General features: G+C 39.3%; 2 pseudogenes; one reads left to right on the forward strand and one right to left on the reverse strand.

Annotated features, from left to right (window-relative positions):
- Positions 1 to 13,153, reverse strand: part of LOC149173999 (protein DAMAGED DNA-BINDING 2-like) — a 76,794-nt pseudogene extending 63,641 nt beyond the window's left edge.
- A 3,235-nt stretch (positions 13,154 to 16,388) lies between these two features.
- The window catches only part of LOC149174000 (protein DAMAGED DNA-BINDING 2-like), a 121,871-nt pseudogene continuing 113,493 nt past the window's right edge, over positions 16,389 to 24,766 (forward strand).

Here is a 24,766-nt window from a genome sequence, read left to right on the forward strand (position 1 = left end):
GATTTGGATGTCTGAAGATCTTGACGAGCGATCATGGTACACACTTCCTGAATGAGTCGACTAGCGCACTGATGGAAGAGTTTCAGGTGTATCAACAGAAGAGAACATTGTATCACCCACAAGCTGATGAGATAGTAGAAGTGTTCAACAAAGTACTAGAAACCGCGCTGACCAAGGTATGAAATGCACAACAAAGTGATTGGGACCTACACATACCTACAGTGTTATGGTCTTATCGGATGACATGCAAGAAACTGACAAGACAGACACCTTTTAGGCTTGTCTATGGAGTGGAAGTTGTAATGCCTATGGAATACATTGTGCCTAGTCTGTGCATAATAGCGCTCAAAGGTATGATGAATCATGAAGCCCCGAAGGAGAGCCTCGCGCAATTGGATGAGCTTCAAGAAGAACAATTTTTGGCTGGATTTCAAGAGCATGTCCAAAATCAGCGTGAAAATGCATGGCACGACTGACACATCAATCTACGCACATTCAAGGTAAATGATCTAGTGTTGTTGTATGATAATAAGATTGATAAATTCCCAGCAAAGTTCAAGATGCACTGGTTAGGGCTGTATATTATTAAGAAGATTACGGACAGAGGCGTGATAAATTTGCTCAAGATAAACAGAGAACCCTTTCTAGGAAAGGTAAATGGCAGTCGCTTGAAGCCATACACCGGTGATCCAGCGATGTGACTATATGAAAGTGGCATAGTCTTAGTGCTCTAGGAAGCTGAAAGAAGTCGCGCAACTATAAACTATTCTGCCCGAGAACTGCGTGATGTCAGGACTACGCACAGTTGCGAAGTGTCATAGGTTCCACGACAACGTGAAGATAACTACACTGGCATGTAGGTCTTCTGGAAAGTGACCATTAAAGTCATTGTTCATGATTTGATGGTTGGTTTGAATCCAAGTGGAGCGGGTGGCAAGCATTTAAGGCAGACTTTATGGGTTAGATTCTTGGAAATCTGTCGCAAATCTAGCATTAATGGACCGAATGTGGGGGGAACAGTTGAATTCAAATTCAAAAGGTGCTATAAATTACAAATGGATGTCCACCAAACAACACTTAGTAATTTGAGAACTAAATTGTTGCGCACTTGAGTATTCATGAACCGAGACTTATTCGAGACTCTGAAAGTGAATTAGTTGTTTGAGAAAATACCTGAGACACTGAGGGATTTGTGGAATAGCACTATGTCAACACCCGAAGAAGCCATGGACACAAGAGTAGTGACAGCCAAGGAAGCCGTGCAGGAAATTGCAGAAGTAGAAGCCCTAGAGAGCGCTAGAATAATCACTAAGGTCCCTAAATCACCACACACACCGAGACCTAAGAAGGATAAGCACGCTATGATCCTAGTGCACGTCTCGCCCAGAAATCCACTGAGGACCAAGCTCACATTGTAGAAAAGGGGAAGGCCATTAATTTGGAGGCGGATGAGGAGGAAGAGTTTGAATAAATCCTAGTGGAGGAGGAGGATGTAGAGATGGAAGTCGAAACCCAGGGTGCAGACCCTAACACTAAGCTATTAGAATATGTTCCTCCGCAAAAGGGTAAAGCCAAGGTTCCAAAGGATATAAATGAGAGCAAGAGGTCTCTACAAACCCCGCTGCTTCCTAACGATATTATTTTTGAGGGAGCGCACTTAGGACGAGTTCCCGTATTGAAATTTGAAGATTGGGACCTCATAGACCACGGTAAGTTCCCACATTTAGTGATGTTGAAGCTAATGTGCCAGAAGATAGACGTGCCAACTAGAATGATAGATTTGGGGCCGTGCAAATGGCTCAAAGGTGTTGAGAAAGGAGGGTTGCTAAACCTGCTCTGGGTGCCACATTACCACCGCACACCAGTGACCATTTTTGTCATTAGGCAACTACTTTGCTTGGTGAATGATGGGTGCTTGTGGCTGGAGGAGCCCATTCCCATCACAGACCATCTGGTTCACTGGATTACACAAATACCTTACGCAGGGGAGGATCGAGAAAATATTTCAGAGGGAAAAGGTAGCGATTTGGCCCTCACAGAGGCAATGAAAAAAAAGTTTAAGTTGGAGAAGAAGAAGTGACGATATGCCATCTCTAGCATCAACAACCTTGTACTCAAGGTTTTGACACAGATATTGACAAGAAAGGTGATGCGAAAGTGCCGCGCGGATGAGGTTCCTGCGCCGGTGGTTGCACTAGCAGCACAATGTGCAGAAGGAGTCCAGTTCAACTGGGAAAACTATCTATGTGGTGAGTTCCTTGCAAATTTCCGCGAGGCACAAGAGCAGGGAAAAAAATTTCATTATGCATGGCTCCTATTGTCGATAGTACTAGTGGCATGGTTATCGCTATTGAACTCTCATATTGACATCGTTTCTATTTGGATTCCTTTGTAGAGATTGAGTTTGATTTAGATTGAATCAGCTAAGAAGAGATGAGTTATTGATACTGTGCTCTTGGCTGATGCTATTGTTAATTGAATTGCTTGTAATGAGATTTGATTACGATTCTAGTAGAGGATTGAGTCTCGAAGCTTAGATTTCATATTGCCTTTAATGATTGCAATTTGAGTTTATTAGATGCATTTGTTTATTATTGTATCAAAGGTCTATACTTCCTTTTAAGAAACATTAATCTCTAGATTTATAGCTTGCACTTATTGTGTACACTCTTGGAATAAAAGGACTTGCCCGGGTTGATGATTAATGCGGGGTAATTAGGAGTTTTAAAAGACGCCAATTATCAGCCAACATTTTGGTGTCGTTGCCAGGGAGAGTGTCGCCATCTTACAAAGAGTGATGTATACCTTATAATTATTGTTGGAAAAGAATTGAGTTTTGAAAACAAAAGGTAAGAACCTATGTAACGAGCAAGTAAAGTGCTTGCTCCTTCGCCCACTTTTCAGCACAATTACAGAAAAGTGAAGTAGGTTTTTGATGTTTGTCTGTTGAGAGAGAACTGGGTATTAAAAACAAAAGGTAAGAACCTGCGTACAGAGCAAGTAAAATGCCTACTCCCCCGCCCACTTTCCAGCAGAATTTCGAGGAACTTAAGGTAGAAATAAACATTTGAATTTTTTCATGAATGACTAAGAAGAAAAGTCCAGAAAACAATGCAATTCCACATCCCAAACCTGAAGAATATAAGGGACTGGTGACCTTCAGATGATCAACTTTTATCGATGAAATCTTAAGAAATGCTGAATCTTAGCCATCAGTAGGTCCCCAAACCATTACTTCCAGACAACCTACTATCTCCCTTGAGGCCACAGGCTCACCATCTGTAGCCTACACTGAGGTCCACAATAAAACCGAAGGGACTAACCAGAGTTTTCAAGACATTGAAAATTCGTGACCAATTCCCTCACAATAAGGGAATTCTTACAACATTCGTGAAGTAGGAGGAGAAACAGGGGAAAAAAAAGGAACCAAGATCCCATCAGGTAGTAATTAAGCAGAGGACACCCAGTGTCCCAGATCAAGGGAGTGCTGCTAGGATCATTCCCACCTCTTCTAGACAACCTAGAGATAACTCTCTAGCTCCAGAGATCCCGAAAGGTAACTGGTGTATATTTGATCATGTCAGACGAGGCAATAACTCCTCAAAATCAATTTGTTTCTATTTATTTAGGTTGGTCTTTATTATATACATTAGGGAGAGACTGTTCATTTCATCTCCTGGTGACTATTCATATTTCTTATTATTTATTTACACCAGTTACACTTATTCACCCAATCCTAATGATTAGGTTTCAACATTCCCCCCCTTAATCTGAAGGGATGTTGGTGAGTCCAAGCATCATTTTGAATCATTGAAGCTTTTCTCTTCCAAGCACTTTGGTGAAGATGTCTGCAATTTGCTCATTTGTGGAACAATGGCAGAGATGGATTGTTTTGGCCTAAACATGATGTCGAATCAGATGATATTTAGTATTTATGTGCTTTGTTCGATCATGGAACTTTCGGTTCTTGGCCAACTTTATTGCCGAGGTATTTTCAATCATGAGTGGAGTCAATTGTACTTGTTTTACCTACAAATCTTCAAGAATTTTCTTGAGCCACACAATTTATTTTGTTGCCTCAGCTACTACCACATATTCTACTTCTGTTGTGGAATCTGTTGGAACTGATTGTTTGCGTGATCTCTAGGAGACAGCTCCTGATCCAAGACTCATAGCATAGCCTGAAGTAGATACCCCAGTTTCTTTGTCTCCATCGAAGTTTGAATCAGAGTATCCAATCAAACTGAAGTCGTCCACCTATGTGTACTTGATTCCAAAGTCTTGAGTTCCCTTCAAGTACCTTAGAACTCTTTTTGCAGCAGACCAATGTCCCTCACAAGGCTTTTGCATAAACCTGGAGAGGATTCCAATAGCAAACAAAATGTCTGGTCTGGTAGTAGTTAGGTAGTTGAGACTTCCTACAAGATGTCTATACTTTGTTGCATCCTCAAATTCTTTTCCTTCAATGGATGTGAGCTTTAAGTTTTGTTCCATTAGAGTAGTAAGAGGATTGCATTCTGTCATGCCAAACATGTTCACAATATCTCCAATGTACTTATTTTGAGAAATAAATATGGACCTCGGATGTTGAGTTACTTCAATACCAAGATAGTAATGAACATAGCCCAAATCAGTCATTTCAAAACCTTTCCTCAATTCCTTATTTATGGATGCAATGTAGCTTTCATTGTTCCCTGTCATCAAAAGTTCATCTACATATACCATAAAATATACAACTGTTTTGCCAACTTTCTTGACAAATAAAGTTTCATCATCAAGATCATAATGTTTCAAATTGAGTTTCAGAAGATGCTCAGTTAGTTTTTCATACCAGGCTCGTGGTGCTTGTTTGAGGCCATACAAGGATTTCACAAGTTTTCATACTTTATGTTCATGTCCTTTCACAGTAAATCCTTCAAGATGGGACATAAAAACATTTTCTTTTAGATCTCCATTCAAGAAAGTAGTTTTTACATCCATTTGATGGACTTTCCAACCATTCTGAGCTGCTAGGGAAAAGAGTGTTTGGGTGGTAGCCCATTTTGCTGTGGGCGAAAAAGTCTCCTCATAATATACCCCTTCCTTCTATGCAAAACCTTTTGCCACAAGCCTGGCTTTGTGCTTGTCAAGTGAGCCATCAACTTTATACTTGTTCTTGTAGACCCACTTGCAGCCAATTGGTTTGGCTCCTAATGGAGGATCAACCAACTTCGAAGTGCCATTCTTTATCAGGGCATCATACTCCTTTTGCATCGCTTCTTTCCATTCATCATGAGAAGCAGCTTCTTTGAAGGAAGTTGGTTCGAAATCTATAGACAAATTCAATTCACAATCATAAGAAACATCCATATCAACATGTGAATCAGAGTCATCTACACCACCTACATTTTTGTCGGTTTGAATTTCTAGTTCCTGTCTTTCCAACCTCATCAGGATGAACACTTTCAAGTGTATTTGTCAACCACTTTGGAGGACCTTTCTTAGATGGTCCAGGCTACTCCGTTGATTGAGTTGGGATTGAATCAAGATTGAGTATCCCAATTCTATCAATAACATCACTTAAAGTATCATCCATTGTTGGAGTTTCATGCAGGGGAGAGAGTTCTTCAGAAGAAGATTCCATAGGTTGATTTAGTATAGGAATCCCCCCTTCAAGATGTGGAATCTGATTATCAAATTCTTGAAATGATTTTGCATTTGCGAATCTATCCAAGCGATCAAGTTTCCACTCAACAACATTGTCAGTTTTAGATGATTCAAGAAATATTACATCTCTAGATACAACAAACTTTTTATTGACTTCATCATAGAGACGGTATGCTTTGGAGGTATTTGAATACCCCAGGAAGATACACTTACGACTTCTTGCACCAAGTTTGTTTCTATGAAACTTTGGTATCAAGGAATAATAGGTGGAACCAAAGACCCTGAGATGCTTTACCGAAGGAACGTGCCCATACCACATTTCATAGGGAGTCTTGTTTCTGATAGCATTAGATGGACATCTATTCTTTATATATACAGCACATAGAAATGCATCAGCCCAAAACCTCAATTTTACATTTTTGAAAAACATCATGGAGCACACCATATTTAAGATTGTCCTATTCATTCTTTCAATTACACCATTTTGTTGGGGATTATAAGGCATAGTTATTTGATGTTTGATCCCATGTTGGGGAAGATAGTTTTCAAATTAATTTGAAGTGTATTATTTTCCATTATCTGTGTGAATAGAGCCAATATGAGATTGTGCATCATTTTCAATCCATTTATGAAAGTTCTTGAATGTTTGAAAAGCATCATATTTGTTCTTCAATAAATAAACCCAACACATTCTAGTGTAGTCATTAATAAATGTCATCATATATTTGTTTCCATTTGCAGAAGGAACAGGCATTGGACCACATAAATCTGAATGAATGAGTTCAAGTTTTCTATGTGCTCTTGAATGTGAATTATGAAAAGACTGTTTGCTATGCTTTCCTAGAATACAAGCATTGCATTGCTTAAGTTTCCTAGGAATTGTAGGCAAACCAGCAACACCATTTTTCTTCAACAAGTGAAGGTTTTCATAGTTCAAATGTCCAAATCTAGCATGCCATAATAAACTTGATGGAAGTGTACCTTCTTCATAATGAGATTTGTATGATAAATGTTGTGCACGAGCAGAGGTACCTTGCAGCTTGAGAAGGCTTTCTTCTTCTATCCCCTTCATGACAAGTGAGTGGTCAGATGCTTTTCTCACCTCAAGCTTGCCATCAAACATATGAATGGAGTGACCTTGTTGGTGGATGTGGACCAAGGAAAACAAGTTTCTCTTCAGTTGTGGGAGATGTAGAATATGATGCAGAAGAAAGTCTGGAAGACCAGGAAATTTGAGCCTGATTGTGCCAAGCCCTAATTTCTTGAGTTTTGATTGGTCTACAAAGTATACTGCTCCATCAACATTGTCAGTAAATTCTTCAAAAAATCTTTTCTATGAGTCATGTGGCAAGTTGCTCCTGAATCAAGCAACCAATCATTTTTCCAAGAAGCAAGTGAAGCATTAAATAAATCTTCATTTACTCTGATATTACATTGTGCCACAACATAATGAGAAGATTCAGGTGCTTTACCTCTGTTTGTGTCATTACTTTTACCTTTGGGTTGGTTTCTTTGCTGCTCAATTTTGTCCCAAGGTAGCGTGCATGTAGAGGCATCATGTGATCCATTTCTTTTGCAGCGTATCTAGTGCAAATCTGACTTTTCTCCTTGAGAGTGTCTGCCACCCCTGCCTCTGAAATATCTTCCTCTTCCTCTTCAACCACCTCTTCCTCTAGAAGAATCTTGGGAAATATTCTTTTCTTTATGGGAAAGGCACACAGCCTCTTCAGAAGATTCAGGGGTTTTCTTCTTTCCAAAATCTTTCTCTCTTTCAACAATTTTTTTCACAAGAGAGTCAAATGTAATATCTTTGAGATTTCCATTTGCTTGCAATGACTCAAGATAATTGGAGTAAGTAGGATAAAGTGTCTTGAGAAAAGAGATAAGAGGAATATCCAATTCAAGCTTAGTGGCTTTGATATCATGCGTTATAGATTTTACTTCGGATGCAAGAGAAAGAGGATCATTATTTTGTAATTCAAGAGTGAAGAGTTTAATCATGAGTTGAACAACTTCAAGTGCAAAATGTTAGTCATAGAGTTCTTTCAGCCCTTTGTAAGGCTTCGAAAGCAATTGAAAATGGTGAAATATGGAAACTCACCTCTTCACTTATAGATGTTGCAATTAATGCATAGGCTTTGTTGTTCTTATTTTCCCAAACGGCGAGCTCTTTGTCTCAGGTAGGCTGTTCTGGCTCTTTGTCCCCGTCTCCAATACACTTCCACAACTCATTGAAAATGAGGGTGTGTTTTATCATCCGGGACCACTCAAGATAGTTCTCCTTGCCAGTGAGAACTATTTCCACAATGGATATGATTGAATGCATTGTAAAATCTGAGTGTTGTAAAATTACTTTTGCTGATAGAAAAAAATACTTCTAATGATAAAAAATATTTTTGCTAATAGAAAATACTTCTGTTGATAGAAAAAAAATACTTCTGCTGATAGAAAATACTTCTAAAGTTGACGTGCACTTCATATATTATATGTCCATTATATATCAATCACATATGGCTCAACATATAAAAGATTTCAATCGATTTTTTAATGAGGTATTTTCTCAACACATGCACCATGGACACCATACATATTTCTGAGCCAATGCAAAAAAATCCAATGCACCAAATAAAAAGCATTCAGAGCATGTATACACAGTCTTCAAAAAATGTTTAATGCAATCTCCAAAAATGTTTAATGCACAAGAAGCATATATTGTATACAGATCCACTAGCGCTCCCACCACTAGCCACAGCAGACCAGAACTTCTTCAAGGTAATGAAAAACTTGCGTATGGTAGTAGAGAGGAGGGGAGGTCTGCATATTTCCAATGCTTATTGTTGGGACCATCATGGAGAGAGAAGCTCAACAGAGGTCTGTGTATGGAGCGTTTCAAGAACTAGAACTTCAGCAAGGAGGATGCAAGCGGACAAGGTATTGGCAGAGGCATTGGGTGAAAAGAAATTTGCATCAGAGATGATGAATTTGGCAGATCATTTCGAAGGAAAATGTGGAGTGGAAGTAGAGGTGGTGAGTTGCAAATGTTGTGGGCAAAATGGAGGAATGCACGCCTTCTTACATAGCCCTCATCCGAGACAATTTTTTCGGGAAATGGGTGTGTGGACTCTGTGCTGAAGTCATGAAAGACGAATTCCGCAGATCAGGAAACAAATACATAGGGATAGAGGAAGCTCTGTAGCATAGCGGTTGTTTGTTGCAACCTCCTAAAACATGCTATGAGTTCAATTAGCTGCACCTCCAGTCGAAAAAGAAAAGCGGTACTTTATAGTACCCTACCTCTCATGGCGCACATTGCTTTTTGCAACAATTTTGGAGAGGCGTAATGGAAGCCTGAGAAGTCCCAATAGTTGTTTGGTCGTTTTCCTGGTAGTACCAATGCATATGCAGTTGCCACCGAGCAGAACAGTTGTGTTAGCGCTCGAATCTACCTCAGGCTGAGGAAGGCAAAACTCGAGGCAACATCAAACCATGCTCAGCCTCGTAGCTAGCCCTACGAGGACAGGAGAGGGATCTCTCCGGGTCAATCTCGGCAGACAAGTTTTCAAAGGGGCTAAGATGACCGATAAAGAATGCTGATTTTAGGCTAGTAAATTGATAGAAAAAGGAGTTTTAATTGATGATGGGGTTTTCTGAGCTGCATGGGGCAAAGAAACAGCTTGAACAGAGAAATATAATAAAAAACACAGGTTATCTCCTGAGGCAAGGTAGGCAAGAAATTTTAACATCAAATTGAGATTAAATGGAACGGCAAGACTGCTGAGGAGTTGACAAGGGCATAGAAGATGAATCCTTGTCAAACAGAAGAAAACATTAAATATGAACAAACTTAAAGGCAGAGCATACAAATTATGAATTCTACCTTAACACTTCATTTGTTCAATTGGAAATGATCATGAAATGAAATGAACACATAACAGGCTACATATGAAACAAAGGATGACACAAATGTTAAATTTCATACCACAGGAATCTCAGGGGTCAGAGCTGCATTTTTTATTAAAATCTCTGTTAAAACTGTACAATAGAAGCTCTGTTTTTCTCCACCAGCGCTCAGAATTCTCCTCCCTCTCTCACCACTCACTTTTACAAATGATTTTTTAATACATTAAATAAAACTCTGCTAAGGGAAAAACAAATCAACCCCAAAACAAGGGTGTTGTTTCACCTGTAGTTACAAAAATAGAGATAGAGTCATTTCTTTTTCCTAAAACAGAATATCGTTCCCCTTAAAATCCTTTGAGGGCTAACAAACTGGAGCGCAGATCCCATCGAATCAGGACTGAAGTCATTAGTAGGAGATCGGTTGCTATATTTGGATCCATTACTTCAGCGACAAGCTGTTCATTGCTTGTATCGATGAAATCAATTAGATTCAAAGCTATGCCATTGAAATTATCACTTATGTAACGACCAATAACTACAAGGCACTCAGACGGATCCTTTGGATCCCATTCGGCACGAAAGCAGGTCAAGTGACGATTAAAATCATGACTATGGACGATCTCATGGCTTGGATAGCTCAAATCACCAAAGATAGAATCCCATACACGTATCCAATTATCTTGGCAGGTAGTCATGATTTTACTGCCAGGTTTTGGAAAAAACTAAGCAAAGTTCACAACACGTGGGTGTTTCAACTCTCCCAAGAAGGCCCCAGCTTTTAATTGGCGAATATCCCAAAGACGAGCAAAATGATCATTGCCACAGCTGATCAGAAGATCTGAATTTAATGGATTGAAATGAAGTCCCACAACTTTAGAACCCTTTTTGTGGATTAGAATGGGTTCCTCTGTTTTCTTATTTGAGCGAATGTCTATCTGGTAAAGAATCCCAAAGTTATCCGCAACCAGTAAAAGATCTTTCTCTGAATTGATATCCATGCCATATAGCATTCTCCATGTTGCCAGTCCATTCCATCCATCAGGATTGCAGTCCATCAGGAGGATTGGAACTCCCGTCTCAATATCAGTGCAGCTAAGTGTTCCATCAGATCCTGATGTGTATATATAATCATCCTTCACGGGATGAAATTTCATACTATTCAGAACGAAGGAATGTACTGTATCATAAACTGTCCTCTCTGTCACTTTCTCATAGTCCCAAATACCAATTTGACCTTTCTTATCTCCTCACATGATAATATTGTTCTTAGTAGGGTGAAATTCTAAGCAAGTTATCTGTCTACTGTGTAACTTGATGATAGCAGAGTCAACCTGGTTGGGAATAACATAAGTTGGCTTGATCATATTGATATGATTTCTGATTTGCCGTTCAAATACAAAGTCAAAGCCACTCTGGACATATTTGCGGGGGCCAGGGACAACCCCATATTCTGTCGCTATGCGATGTAGGCATGTCATCGTGGTGTGCCCAGGCTGTTTACATAAGAAACATGGCTTTTGAAGGCAATCAATATAGGTAGCTCCTTTGAACCCTGCCTCATGGTCTTTCCGTTTACACACCTCTTGGGCCATATTCATGAGCCAGCACAGAGCGTATACGCCCAATCGAGAGACTGCCTATCAACATCAGCCTTCACAAGTGCCATAGCAGTGCCAAACTTGTCAATGACTAGTAACACAAGCTTGCAGGCATCCAAGAATGGCTTTGTCTGTAACCATGGTAATTTCTGGGACATTTTTTTTTTTCAGCAAAAATCAATTTATTTGAGTAGTCTCCAATGGTACCTTTATCAAAAATAAAGTCACAGATGCATCCATCCTTCCCTGTCGAACATATACAGATTTGGTTTCCATTTGATCTTGCAACTAAAATGCTAACCACACTTGAGATACCATGGGCTCCTTTAAATGAGAAAAATGTTTGAAACTTCTCTGGCATAATTGAGTTTTCAAGATCGATCAATCTCACTGGAAATTCAAAAGCAACGATATTGCCCCGCTGATCACCACAAACAAGTAGCTGATCCACAAGGCTCACATCAATACATACAATGCGTGCCAAGAATGCTGCTGTGAAATCAGCAACTAAAGATGCCTGATACTCTTTTGATGGATCCCCTCCAACCATTGACTTCTCTAAATGTGTACTCCAACCTCCACAATTTTAATCCTCCTTTTGGATCTGTTGTAAAAACATGCCTATGCCCTAAGGACTTGCACCAGTAAATTCCAAGAAGTTGCCTCTCTCTTTCAGCAGACCAAGTAAAAGAGCATGGGTTTTCATGATTAAGATTACTAGATACAAGTTGCACAACAGTCACTCTTCCTTTGCCATCACCCATTGCAACCCAATCTTCTTGTAAGGCTGGGGAATCAGGGGACTCCATGACCAGTACATCCAAACAAACAATGGGCTCCTTGTCATTAATTTTGAGTATAGTTGTCCACTTTTCTTCTCCAGGAACAGTTAAGTTGATGCAATTTAGATATCCCAGGTTGGTGGCAATGAAAAGATAACTCTCTCGAGCTAAATGCAAGCATCACACATATTCACTCTTGCTGTCTATGAACTCACGACTTTTCAGAGATGATTTCCTTTGCAAACATCTAAGTAGCAGTGGGTGAAAGCTAATTGTCATTGGCCTGCATATTTGAACTGAGATTTTGACAGTCACCTGCCAATTTGACTCTGACAGAGGACTTTGAGAAGACGGAGTCTAACATCGGCTCCAATGGGGATGGCAGCTGCCGCTTTTTGGAGGTGCCAAGAACCGCAGAACTTTGGGAGAGCAGACAGTGCCTCCGTCCAATGGGCGATGGAGTCATCATTCCAACAAATCGACACAACTCTTGACTCAATTTTCAAACTGAAACTGAACTCAAACTGATTCGATCTCAAGACTGAAATGACTAAAAAACTATCTTAACTAACTTCAAACTAAAGCTGCAATGAAACTAGAATAAGATGTTGCCCTTTGGCCGTTTATTTATTTACAAAATCTACCCTACTTTGTTGTAAAAACAATAGATCAGGTAATACTGAAGTGTCAGATCAACCATTCAAGTAAACTTGAGAATGATGCCGCTTGAGAATGTTTCCACCAGGATACAGATGTAATTGCTGGCAACCCTTCATGCATGTAATGAGCCTGGTCACGTAAAAGACAACCTGATCCATCAATCAAACTGAAAAACATTTCCATGTACATCGCAATTGGATCGCGAAAGCCAGACTCTGTCGGCTGCCCCAACTCTGCAATACATACCTCCAGCTGCACATTGTCAATGCAAACATCTGTAGGCAAGTCTGTTATTTCTTGTTTCGATGGAGGAAGGATTTCCAAGAACTTTTTAGGGTCTTGGAAATCATATGATTGGATCTGCTCATCTAAACATTGAATCTCCTTCTCAACTCTTTCAACAACTAACTCACAAAATCTAGTTTTAGTTTCAAAAGGGAACTTTGGAGATTTCAACCAATGAAGCAAGGCACTGAAAAATTCTTCATTAATTTCAGAATCTGCTAACTAATTTCTAACCTCTTTTACAGCTTCACAAAGTATAGGGTTTGCCACATACCCTACCATTGCGTAACTGGATCAGCGAGCATTGGAATGTCTAGATCGAGTTGGAGTCGCCAGGTGAATGTTTCAGCCTGCATGTGTGTCTGACTGCTGTCCACCATCAGCATCAGATCTGCAATTTGATTTCATGTACTGGGACAAGACAATCTACAAGTCGAATGTCACATCAACAACAAACTATCTTCCCCAGTATGGTCGCCACTATGTTAGCGCTTGAATCTGCCTCAGGCTGAGGAAGGCAAAACTCGAGGCAACATCAAACCACACTTAGCCTCGTAGCTAGCCCTACGAGGACAGGAGAGGGGTCTCTCCGGGTCAATCTCGGCAGACAAGTTTTCAAAGGGGTTGAGATGACCGATAAAGAATGTTGATTTTAGGCTAGTAAATTGATAGAAAAAGGAGTTTTAATGAATTTTAGACTCCGTCTTCTCAAAGTCCTCTGTCAGAGTCAAATTGGCAGGTGACTGTCAAAATCTCAGTTCAAATATGCAGGCCAATGACAATTAGCTTTCGCCCACTGCTACTTAGATGTTTGCAAAGGAAATCATCTCTGAAAAGTCGTGAGTTCATAGACAGCAAGAGTGAATATGTGTGATGCTTGCATTTAGCTCGAGAGAGTTATCTTTTCATTGCCACCAACCTGGGATATCTAAATTGCATCAACTTAACTGTTCCTGTAGAAGAAAAGTGGACAACTATACTCAAAATTACTGACAAGGAGCCCATTGTTTGTTTGGATGTACTGGTCATGGAGTCCCCTGATTCCCCAACCTTACAAGAAGATTGGGTTGCAATGGGTGATGGCAAAGGAAGAGTGACTGTTGTGCAACTTGTATCTAGTAATCTTAATCATGAAAACCCATGCTCTTTTACTTGGTCTGCTGAAAGAGAGAGGCAACTTCTTGGAATTTACTGGTGCAAGTCCTTACGGCATAGGCATGTTTTTACAACAGATCCAAAAGGAGGATTAAAATTGTGGAGGTTGGAGTACACATTTAGAGAAGTCAATGGTTGGATGGGATCCATCAAAAGAGTATCAGGCATCTTTAGTTGCTGATTTCACAGCAGCATTCTTGGCACGCATTGTATGTATTGATGTGAGCCTTGTGGATCAGCTACTTGTTTGTGGTGATCAGCGGGGCAATATCGTTGCTTTTGAATTTCCAGGGAGATTGATCGATCTTGAAAACTCAATTATGCCAGAGAAGTTTCAAACATTTTGCTCATTTAAAGGAGCCCATGGTATGTTGGGTCCCTATAATACTAGTGATTACCCCATTACTATTGTAGTTATACCCCTTATTTATATTGATGTACCCATGTAGGGCCCATATTGTTACTATTGTGCCACATGGAAGCCCACTATTGTTATTGTTGTGCCCTACAATATTATTGTTATGTAGGCTTTGATTGTATTGGGACCACTTAGACTCCTATATATAGAAAGGAGGTATTTTCATTTGTATCATCCAAGAATTGTTCATTTATGTAATGTAAAGGAGGTTGCCCCCTCGAAGAGGCTGAATTCTAAGGCGTGGATCTCTCTTTCCTATCTTTTTGTGAGCTGGTTTCATAACATTTGGTATCAGAGCTTTGGATTCTAGGGTTTCGCTGCTCCAAACAGGTCATCGTGGCATTTTCGCTATAACTTTTTTTCTGTGACGTTTCAGAAGTCGCAAAAAAAACCCATTTGAGAAGACATCGCGCTGAACCTTGGGTCCGAATTTTAGAGCTTTTTGCGCGATATTTTCGGAGATATGATTTCAGGAAGTTGGTCTTTTTGATGACTCCTGAATTACACTCAAAACAGGTGAACTGGGAGCAATCGAGAAGCTGCAGGAAGCTCCAATTTGTATGCCATAGTACCAATCTTTTGCAACACCTTGTACGGACCATAATACTTTGGTGATAATTTATTATCCTTCTTAGCTTGCTTGAGGGACATTTTCTTATATGGTTGTAGCCGTAGGAATACCCAATCACCTACATCAAAACTTCTTTCACTGCGATGCTGATCTGCCTGTTGTTTCATTCTATTCTGTGCCAACACAAGGTTATCCTTCAAGAGTTGGAGGACTTGTTGTTGATGTTCGATGTGATGTTCCACTGCCTGAACCTTAGAATTTTCTCTTAAATATGATGTGATGGATGGTGGTTGATACCCATAAAGTGCCATAAATGGGGTCATTTTTGTTGCTGTATGAAAGGAAGTGTTATACCACCATTCAGCTAGAGGCAACCATTTGACCCATTGTGTCTGTTTATCAGATACAAAGCAACGGAGGTATCCTTCCAAACATTTGTTTACTATCTCAGTTTGCCCATCAGATTGAGGATGATAAGATGAGCTATGAGCTAACTGAGTACCAAGACAAGAAAATAATTCTGTCCAAAAATTTCCAGTGAAACAAGAACTCGACAGCTACGAAATCGATCAATTTCAGAGTACCTTATCAAGTGGAAGAACTTATCCGCTGAAGATTCCACATGGGAGGACGAGAATTTTATGCAGAAGTATCCTGAACTACTCAAGCGTTGAGGACAACACTTTTTTTGAAGAAGAGGGGCATGTTGGGTCCCTATAATACTAGTGATTACCCCATTACTATTGTAGTTATACCCCTTATTTATATTGATGTACCCATGTAGTGCCCATATTGTTACTATTGTGCCACATAGAAGCCCACTATTGTTATTGTTGTGCCCTACAATATTATTGTTATGTAGGCTTTGATTGTATTGGGACCACTTAGACTCCTATATATAGAAAGGAGGTATTTTCATTTGTATCATCCAAGAATTGTTCATTTATGTAATGTAAAGGAGGTTGCCCCCTCGAAGAGGCTGAATTCTAAGGCGTGGATCTCTCTTTTCTATCTTTTTGTGAGCTGGTTTCATAACATGGTATCTCAAGTGTGGTTAACATTTCAGTTGCAAGATCAAATGGAAACCAAATCTGTATATGTTCGACAGGGAAGGATGGATGCATCTATGACTTTATTTTTGATAAAGGTGCCATTGGAGACTACTCAAATAAATTGATTTTTGCTGAAAAAAAAATGTCCCAGAAATTACCATGGTTACAGACAAAGCCATTCTTGGATGCCTGCAAGCTTGTGCTACTAGTCATTGACAAGTTTGGCGCTGCTATGGCACTTGTGAAGGCTGATGTTGATAGTCAGTCTCTCAATTGGGCGTATACGCTCTGCGCTAGCTCATGAATATGGCCCAAGAGGTGTGTAAATGGAAAGACCATGAGGCAGGGTTCAAAGGAGCTACCTATATTGATTGCCTTCAAAAGCCATGTTTCTTATGTAAACAGCCTGGGCACACCACGATGACATGCCCACATCGCATAGCAACAGAATATGGGGTTGTCCCTGGCCCCCGCAAATATGTCCAGAGTGGCTTTGACTTTGTATTTGAACGGCAAATAAGAAATCATATCAATATGATCAAGCCAACTTATGTTATTCCCAACCAGGTTGACTCTGCTATCATCAAGTTACACAGTAGATGGATAACTTGCTTAGAATTTCACCCTACTAAGAACAATATTATCATGTCAGGAGATAAGAAAGGTCAAATTGGTATTTGGGACTATGAGAAAGTGACAGAGAGGACAGTTTATGATACAGTACATTCCTTCGTTCTGAATAGTATGAAATTTCATCCCGTGAAGGATGATTATATATACACATCAGGATCTGATGGAACACTTAGCTACACTGATATTGAGACGGGAGTTCCAATCCTCCTAATGGACTGCAATCCTGATGGATGGAATGGACTGGCAACATGGAGAATGCTATATGGCATGGATATCAATTCAGAGAAAGATCCTTTACTGGTTGCGAATAACTTTGGGATTCTTTACCAGATAGACATTCGCTCAAATAAGAAAACATAGGAACCCATTCTAATCCACAAAAAGGGTTCTAAAGTTGTGTGACTTCATTTCAATCCATTAAATTTAGATCTTCTGATCAGCTGTGGCAATGATCATTTTGCTCGTCTTTGGGATATTCGCCAATTAAAAGCTGGGGCCTTCTTGGGAGAGTTGAAACACCTACGTGTTGTGAACTCTGCTTAGTTTTCGCCAAAACCTGGCAGTAAAATCATGACTACCTGCCAAGATAATTGGATACGTGTATGGGATTCTATCTTTGCTGATTTGAACTATCCAAGCCATGAGATCGTCCATAGTCATGATTTTAATCGTCACTTGACCTGATTTCGTGCCAAATGGGATCTAAAGGATCCATCCGAGTGCCTTGCAGTTATTGGTCGTTACATAAGTGATAATTTCAATGGCATAGCTTTGCATCCAATTGATTTCATCGATACAAGCAATGAACAGCTTGTCGCTGAAGTAATGGATCCAAATATAGCAACCGATCTCCTACTAATGACTTCAGTCCTGATTCGATCGGATCTGCACTCCAGTTTGTTAGCCCTCAGAGGATTTTAAGGGGAACGATCTTCTGTTTTAGGAAAAAGAAATGACTCTATCTCTATTTTTGTAACTGCAGGTGAAACAACACCCTTGTTTTAGGGTTGATTTGTTTTTCCCCTAGCAAAGTTTTATTTAATGTATTAAAAAATCATTTGTAAAAGTGAGTGGTGAGAGAGGGAGGAGAATTCTGAGCGCTGGTGGAGAAAAACAGAGCTTCTATTGTACAGTTTTAACAGAGATTTTAATAAAAAATGCAGCTCTGACCCCTGAGATTCCTGTGGTATGAAATTTAACATTTGTGTCATCCTTTGTTTCATATGTGGCCTGTTATGTGTTCATTTCATTTCATGATCGTTTCCAATTGAACAAATGAAGTGTTAAGGTAAAATTCATAATTTGTATGCTCTGCCTTTAAGTTTGTTCATATTTAATGTTTTCTTCTGTTTGACAAGGATTCATCTTCTATGCCCTTGTCAACTCCTCAGCAGTCTTGTTGTTCCATTTAATCTCAATTTGATGTTAAAATTTCTTGCCTACCTTGCCTCAGGAGATAACCTGTGTTTTTTATTATATTTCTTTGTTCAAGTTGTTTCTTTGCCCCATGCAGCCCAGAAAACCCCATCATCCATTAAAACTCCTTTTTCTATCAATTTACTAGCCTAAAATCAACATTCTTTATCGGTCATCTCAGCCCCTTTGAAAACTTGTATGCCGAGATTGACCCGGAGAGAGCCCTCTCCTGTCCTCGTAGGGCTAGCTACGAGGCTGAGCATGGTTTGATGTTGCCTCAAGTTTTGCCTTCCTCAGCCTGAGGCAGATTCAAGCGCTAACAAGTTGGAGGGTGGACTGTTCAAAAACATATATGACACTGTATGGATGGTTGGAGTAGGTATTCGATGGGTATACCTAGATTATCACGCAGAGGGCAGAGAAGAATATGGCACACTATAGGAAATGCAGGATAGATTTCTAAAAAATGGTAGAAGGAGTTACAATTGCAGATAGAAGAAAAAAATGGAGTTGGCTCTGATACCATGTCAGACCAGGCAGTAACTCCTCAAAATCAATTCGTTTCTATTCATTTAGGTTGGTCTTTATTATATACATGAGGGAGAGACTGTTCACTTCATCTCCCAGTGACTATTCATTTTTCTTATTATTTATTTACATCACTTACACTTATTTGCCCAATCCTGATGATTAGGTGTCAACAGATCAAATGGCCAATAATCCACAAGCACCCCAGACCTCTACATTACAGTATCCTATTGTTGACACAGCCGTCAATGCACCCATGAAAGTTATCCCTCTACAAAATATTCCCACCTTTCATGGACTCACGTCAGAAGATCTGGATGCATTTCTATTTGAATTTGATGTCCTATGTTGGGGTTATGATTACACCACTGATCCCTAGAAACTGAAGTTGTTTCCCTCCACTTTAAAGGGAGCAACCATGCGTTGGTTTATGGGACTGGGTGGGGGCACCATAAATGATTGGGACCAAATGAAAACTACATTCCTTAAAAAATATCAGGATTATTGCAAATCTAGAGAACTAAAAGCTAAGATATTCCAAATGGTAGCAAGACCTAGTGAAACTTTGGAAGAGTATGTGGAGTGTTTCCAATATAACCTCTAAAGGTCTCCCTACGCAAATCTTCCTCTACCTGGTAATGTGCTAAAAACCATGCTAATTAAGGGGATGAAAGACCAGTGGATAGAGAAATTAAATATTATGGGTAAAGGTGATATCTATCAAGAAGAATATGCTAACATTATTAATTTCTGTATCAGGTGCTCGAGGGGTAGTACAAAACTAAAACCAGCTGAACGTGATATGATCACCAGGGACAGAAAAATCTCTGGCAGAAGCATTACTCGTATTGAAATCGGCAACTTGCTGGAAGATTTCAAAACGGACATCATGGGAACCTTGACACCACAATTAGACATCATGCAAGCCAAGCAAAATCAGGACGAAGCAGAACAGAACCTGGTAATTTTTTTCCCTCGATGCAGGAAGAAACATAGTCATAAAGAATGTCCACTAGATATGGTACATACATGTGCCATATGCACTAAAGAACATGCCACAGAAAACTTCCCATCGCTCCCAAGATTAAAAGCTGTCTTTAAAGAGGCAAAGGAAGAAACGAAACTAGTCTACCTATTAAATCAGCGTCGCCAATGGCAAGCACGAAAAATAGGTATGTCTACCGACCCATCTTCATTCTTTCATCCCTCACAATATAATTCTCAGCAATACATAGGAGCTACATGGAAGAACTAGCCACCTTTTCGTAATTGGTCACCACAAGCATTTTCTATGCCACCTTGGTCCAATCAATCAAATCCAAACAACAGTTGGCCAAATTCCTCTTACTTTCCACCATTCTGGCAGAACAATCCATATCCATCTCAATGGTCCCCCTCCACTTCACAAAACCAAAACTAGAAGCCAAACTGGCGAAGACCTAAAAACCAGCCAGCAGGAATAATCCCCCTGCCTCAACCTATGCTACCAGCACCTCACACGTTGCTACAGAATCCTCAACCCAATTTACGACCACAACTCCCAGCTCAGCCCAACCCGAATCCAAACAATAGACCAGTCTAGTCGGTACAAATTATTGAAGGGCTGGATCCGGAAACTGAGTTGAGAGAGTGTAATGAACTCAAATTGAGGTTTGGATGGATAATCAAGTCAGAGGGTGATAAAAATATACAAATAGAAGAACCACTACATGTAGAAAAAACACCTCAAATGGAGAATACAGTTAAACAGAAAAGCCATGATCAAACTATTATCTCTTCTCCACCATTCCCAGAAAGATTGATTATACCTTGCCCAATCAAATATCCTAATTTTGATCTCCTGGGAGAATTAAAAAATCTTTGTGTAAAAATACCCCTCCTTCAGGCTATTCAGGACATTCCAATCTATGCAAAAACCATTAAGGAATTATGTACCAAAAAGCCTATGAGGAAAATAAAAGCAACACCAACTATCCACGTAGTTGGAACTTTGTCTAATTTATTATTAGTAGAGAAACACTAGTGAAATATGAGGACCCAGAAAACCCTATAGTCACAGTACAAATAAATGGATGTTCCTTTCCCAATGCATTAGTCTATCTAGGGGTAGCCATTAATATTCTTACAACAACAATCTATCAAAGACTTGGCATCACAGCCTTAGATCCAACTACGACCTTGCTCGAACTTGCTGACTGATCAGTTGTCAAACCAGAAGGGACATTACAGGATGTAATGGTGTCTGTAGATTCTTGGGAATACCTAGTGGATTTCTTGATTATTAATCCTAGAAACTGGCTAGATGGGCATCCCCTAATATTAGGAAGACCTTAGCTAGCGACCGCAGATGCTTATATAAGCTATTGAATAGGCATTATGACTATAGCAAGAGGAAGTAATGTTAAGAACCTAGCTTTATATCCTCCAGCTCAGCCAAGCCTAACTATAATAAAAACTAGGAAACAACTTGTAACATAATCAACCGCAAAATATTCAATCACCACTAACTATAGCAGACGCTATTGAATTTAAGAATCAAACAGAAGATGACATTATTAACACTTACATTAACCACCCAGTTGTCGTATCTAATCTAAAATATCACATGATTGAATCAGCCCTAGATAACGACATTGAAGAAGATCCCTTAAAAGATATCAATGACCAAACAATACCAACAACAACTGTTTATAACAGCAAACCCATTGAAATTGAGCCAAGGAAAGTTCTAAACATTAACAAAAACCTAACTGATGACCAGCAGCAAAGGCTTATTCAACTCCTTAGAAAATATAAAGAGGCTTTCGCTTGGGATTACCCGGATATGAAAGGGGTTGACCCCCAATTATGTACCACATATATATTGAGAAAGATGTGAGACCCATTCGACAACCTCAACAAATAGTAAACCCTCACCTAAAGGATGTTGTTAAAGACGAACTACAGAAACTATTAGATGTAAATTTCATCTATCCTATATCTGATAGCAAATGGGTTTCTCCATTAGTTGTGTGTTGATTGATAAAAGGTGTCTTTTTAACTCCTAATTATCTTCACATTACTTATCAATCCAGGTAAGTATTTATATTTCAAGAGTGTAAACAGTATGTGGCGACTATTTAACTCAAAGAGTAGTGCTTCTTAAATTGCAGTATAGTCCTTTCAAATACAAGAGTAAATGGATGCAGCAAGTAAATTCTAATAGAAATTAAAAGAAAACTCAATCCTTTAATGAAACTAAATTAGACATCCATCAAAGTAATAGCAATCATCAGTCGAGAATATAGTAGCAATAACTCATTCCTATTTTAACTGATTTATTCAATCAAACACAATTCTTAATATAAGTGGCAGATGATCTCAATCTGAGAGCTTTGATAGCAGTAGTCAATGCTCTTTACAGTATATGATCTCAAAACAGAATGCTTAACTAAATAACTAGATCTGAAATAACAATAAACTGTATCAACAATATTACTTGCAAAATATATGAACAGAACAATTCCATTAAGATTAGAAAGCAGTAAATAGCAAAGCGATATAATTGCAGAAAGTAAAAATTCAATCAAACCATCACACTGCAAGAATCATAAATGCATGATACAGGAACAGCAAGTGAATCCACTAGGGTCAGGCCCTTAGCCTCCAGTGAACACCGCCGGTTTACTTCAGGAGATTGCTAAGGAACATCAACTATTTTATATATTAATCATTGCACAAGTATTACAGCAAGTTCATGCTCTGCTTAACAGTGAGAGTCAGTGATAAACGTTACAATTTCTCCATAATAATTCTCTCCCTTTCTATTTACAATCATTGCCTTTTATAATAGGAGAGAGGTAAAAATATAACTAGAAAAATCGATCCCTCAGGATAAAGAGATCTTGAGAGATTCGCGCAATTTTCCAACTTCAGTCATTTTTCCTCCTTGCGTTGATCCCTGTGATTTGTTTTGTCTTTATCTGTAACTGTTGCGCTCCTTCCTTGGCTTGATGTTTTTTTGTTGTTCCTTGGTAAGGGAACAATAGTTGTTCCTTTTCATATTTTTCCTGCATAAAGAAGGATAATGATCAGCCAAATTGTAATTACATATAATTTCCTCATTCTTACCATAATCCTTTGATATATTAACATTTTAGGATATAAAAGGGATAGAACTAAAGGAAAAGGATGATGAAATAAATAACATATGCATACATTTTCCATGACTCAACATTGTGGTTCCTAAAATGAATGGGAAGTGGCATATATGTGTTGATTACATAGAGCTTAATAAAGCAACGCAAAAAGCTCATTTTCCTCTCCCGTTCATTGACCAGGTTCTAGACACATTGGCAGGTAAAAAATTCTTCTCTTTCTTAGATGGCTTCAGTGGCTACAACCAAATCCAAATTGCCCCTAAAGACCAAGATAAGACTACCTTCAATTGGCCCTGGGGGATGTTTGGTTACAGGGTATTACCTTTCAGACTGTGCAATGCACCTACCACATTCCAGAGAGCCATACTTAGCATTTTTGCAGACTTGATAAATGAGGGACTCGAGGTGTACATGGACGATTTTACACCCTATGGAGATGACTTTGAGCTGGCATTACAAATGCTGGAGAAAGTCCTACAAAGATGCATTTATACTAGGCTCTTCTTAAGCCACGAGAAATGCCACATGATGATGACTGAAGGCCTCATCCTAGGTCATTACATCTCAACAGCTAGAATTCAGGTAGATCCAGCGAAAATTCAGATAATCCTTTTAATACCTACCCTCTGCACTCAAACTGAGCTACGTAGTTTTTTGGGATTTTCTGGATATTATCGAAGATTTATAAAGAACTTCTCCCAAATTGTTGCAACACTATATGCTTTGACAAGAAATATTGATTTTATATGGACTGACAAATGTGACATTGCCTTTGAAGAATTAAAACGGCCAGTATCAACAGCCCCAGTAATACGAGGTCCGAACTGGGATTTACCATTCCAAATTTCATCCGATGCATTAGATACGGCCATTGGAGTATTTCTCAACCAAAAGGAAGATAAGAAACCCTATGTGATATACTACATCAACAAAAACTTAACTCCTACTGAGTTGAATTACACCGTGACCGAGAAAGAGTTTCTAGCTGTAATCTATGTTATTAACAAATTCAGACACTATATAACAGGATACCCTGTAGTTTTGTATATTGATCACTCTGCTATCAAATATTTAGCTAATAAACTTATTACGAATGGAAGAGTGACATGATGGTTAATTCTTTTGCAGTAATTTGATATAACAGTCAAGGATCGACCAGGAAAGGAAAATCGGGTGGCAGACTTCCTCTCACTTGTGCCAAAAACAGATGACACAGTGGTAGTAGAAGACCAGTTTCCTGATGAGCACATATTTTCTATAACTATGAAAACACCGTGGTACGCAGATGTCACGAATTACCTAGCAATGGGAAATTTACCCAAGCACCTGACGCCCAGAGAAAGAAAATTAATAGTGCAACATAGCACTCAGTTCTCCTGGATTGGAGGATACCTCTTTCACACAGGATTAGATATGCATATCTGCAGGTGTGTTAAGGAAGATGAAATCTACGAAATCCTAAAAGCTTGCCATGATGGACCTTGTAGTGGACACTTTGTAGACTACAGGACTGGACATAAAGTCTTACAGATGGGCTATTATTGGCCCACCATTTTTAAGGACGCCAAGAAATTTTTCCAGGCATGCAATAGCTGCCAAAGAATGGGTTGACCTGGCCAGTCTGACGAGATGCCCCTACATCCACAGTTAGCCATCGAACCTTTTGAACGCTAGGCATTAGATTTCATTGGCCCAGTAAACCCATCATCTAATCAAAAGACATATACATTGGTTGCAATGGAATATGTGACTAAATGGGTGGAGGCAGAAGCATTACCAAGGGCAACTGAGGACACAGTAATCTATTTCCTTTTCCAAATTTTCGTGTGGTATGGCTTGCCCAGAGAAATAATTACGGATGGAGGGCCACAATTACATTAAAAAATCATCACATTTTACACAAAATCACATCTCCATACCACCCGCAGGCAAACGGCCAGGTAGAAAGTACCAACCAAGTAATCGAGGCCATACTAACAAAGA

The sequence above is a fragment of the Pinus tabuliformis genome, chromosome 4_1, assembly GCF_031772625.1.
Source record: "Pinus tabuliformis cultivar Carrire ecotype Pingquan chromosome 4_1, CPIR1, whole genome shotgun sequence".
Classification (NCBI taxonomy): Eukaryota; Viridiplantae; Streptophyta; class Pinopsida; order Pinales; family Pinaceae; genus Pinus; species Pinus tabuliformis.